Source organism: Apodemus sylvaticus, chromosome 5 (assembly GCF_947179515.1).
Source record: "Apodemus sylvaticus chromosome 5, mApoSyl1.1, whole genome shotgun sequence".
NCBI classification, from domain to species: Eukaryota; Metazoa; Chordata; class Mammalia; order Rodentia; family Muridae; genus Apodemus; species Apodemus sylvaticus.
Window position 1 is genome coordinate 130,918,131 of NC_067476.1, and position 1,515 is coordinate 130,919,645.

The window sequence follows — 1,515 nt, forward strand, 5'->3', positions numbered from 1 at the left end:
TATTTACTAATGGCTATGTAATATAAAAATATTCACTTTGAAAACATAATATCTGTCTGTGGAGCAAGAAAGTATGGAGTCCTGGTGTGCACTAGAGCTAAAGTTTTTACCAGAAAATAGATAAGTTGGGGTGCAGGGGAGACATGGTACTGGATGCTGAACAGCTCAGGTTTAAATTTCAATGCTGTTGTGCTGACAGGGTAAACTTTGAGCATGGCGCTCTTACTGGCTTCATTATTTCACAGACGACCAGTTTCTCTTCTTTCTCCACCCCATCAATTCCCCTCTCCTTCTTTCTATTTTTATCTTCTAGCTCTTCCTACCATTTCTCTGTCCTCCCTTCCTGCGCCTCGCTTTCCCTTTCCCTTCCTCCTTTTTCTCTTGCTAGTCTTGGCCACTCGTTTCCATATGTTTTTTGTTGCTGTTGTAAATTATCCTAGGAAATCCAGTCTACCTTGCGGTGGTCATATAAAATGTGCTAACGATCTTACACACACATTTAAGTGGACATTTTCTTCCAACAGAGAGGTCATGAACCAAGTAAAAATGATGTGCGCAACAATCAAATGCGACATCAAATTTGATGAGAAAACACATATTATACTTGTTACTTCTAACGCACTTTTAAAAAGATCAGCAAAAAGTAGTCCTTCCATTAAGAAAAAAATTTAAATGTAAACTATGATTCATAAGGAATTAGGAGTAGCTAGCAGCAACCTTTCTGAAAATCCATTTTAAAAAATAGCATGGATCTATAGGAATATATTAATACACATTTTGCTATTGTTCTAATGTGCTCGTGTAATAGGCATTTCTGGTGGTGGCACCTTGCCGAGGTGTGACTCTAAGGAGAGCATGGAGACAGACAGACATTTTCCTTCTGGAAGGCAGAGCCACGGGGAGCTTGCAGCAGCTATGGCATGGATTTGTCCTTCAGAAGAAGATGTGGCAACAGTGCTCTATGATTCAGGTCTTGGAGAATAAGTGCCCAGTATAGAAAGAGCTGCCAGTGAATGTCTTGGATATCTGGAATAGGGGAACAGCAAGGCTTCACGTAGCTGGCCAACACAGGGATTGGAGGGAGGGGCTAGTTTATTAATGCACTATTAGTGTAATAGAACTGTAAAAGATCAAGGCTGCCCCCTCTGAGGTTCAAACTCAGGACCTTCAGATTATGAGACTGATGCACTGCCTACTACGCTAAGGAGGCGCGCGTATGGAGGGGCTAGTTTAAACCTAGGCCTATCTTCATAACTATTTCTCGGCATGCTTTGTGGCTCTTCTTTCTGTCCCTGACAGTTTAATTTTCTAGTCTATTTTCTCCTTGGTACACATTCAGGTTTCATACCTGTATACAGCCATATCATAATCACGCTTTTGCTTCAGGTCCAACCAAGGCTTCTGGAATCAGAAGGGCTTTTGTGAAAAGTCACACTATAGCAATAAGACTATAATTAAAATTTTTCAGGGTGGATTTCTTTTCCTGAGAAACACTGGTCTCCCGTGGAGATAAAA

The 1,515-nt window shown here is 40.9% G+C and overlaps 1 non-coding gene across 1 annotated transcript; it reads right to left on the reverse strand.

The window, feature by feature from the left end:
- Positions 1-1,137: 1,137 nt before the first annotated feature.
- Positions 1,138-1,210, reverse strand: Trnam-cau (transfer RNA methionine (anticodon CAU)). Its single transcript has one exon. It is a non-coding gene; the product is annotated as a tRNA-Met (tRNA).
- Positions 1,211-1,515: the final 305 nt, after the last annotated feature.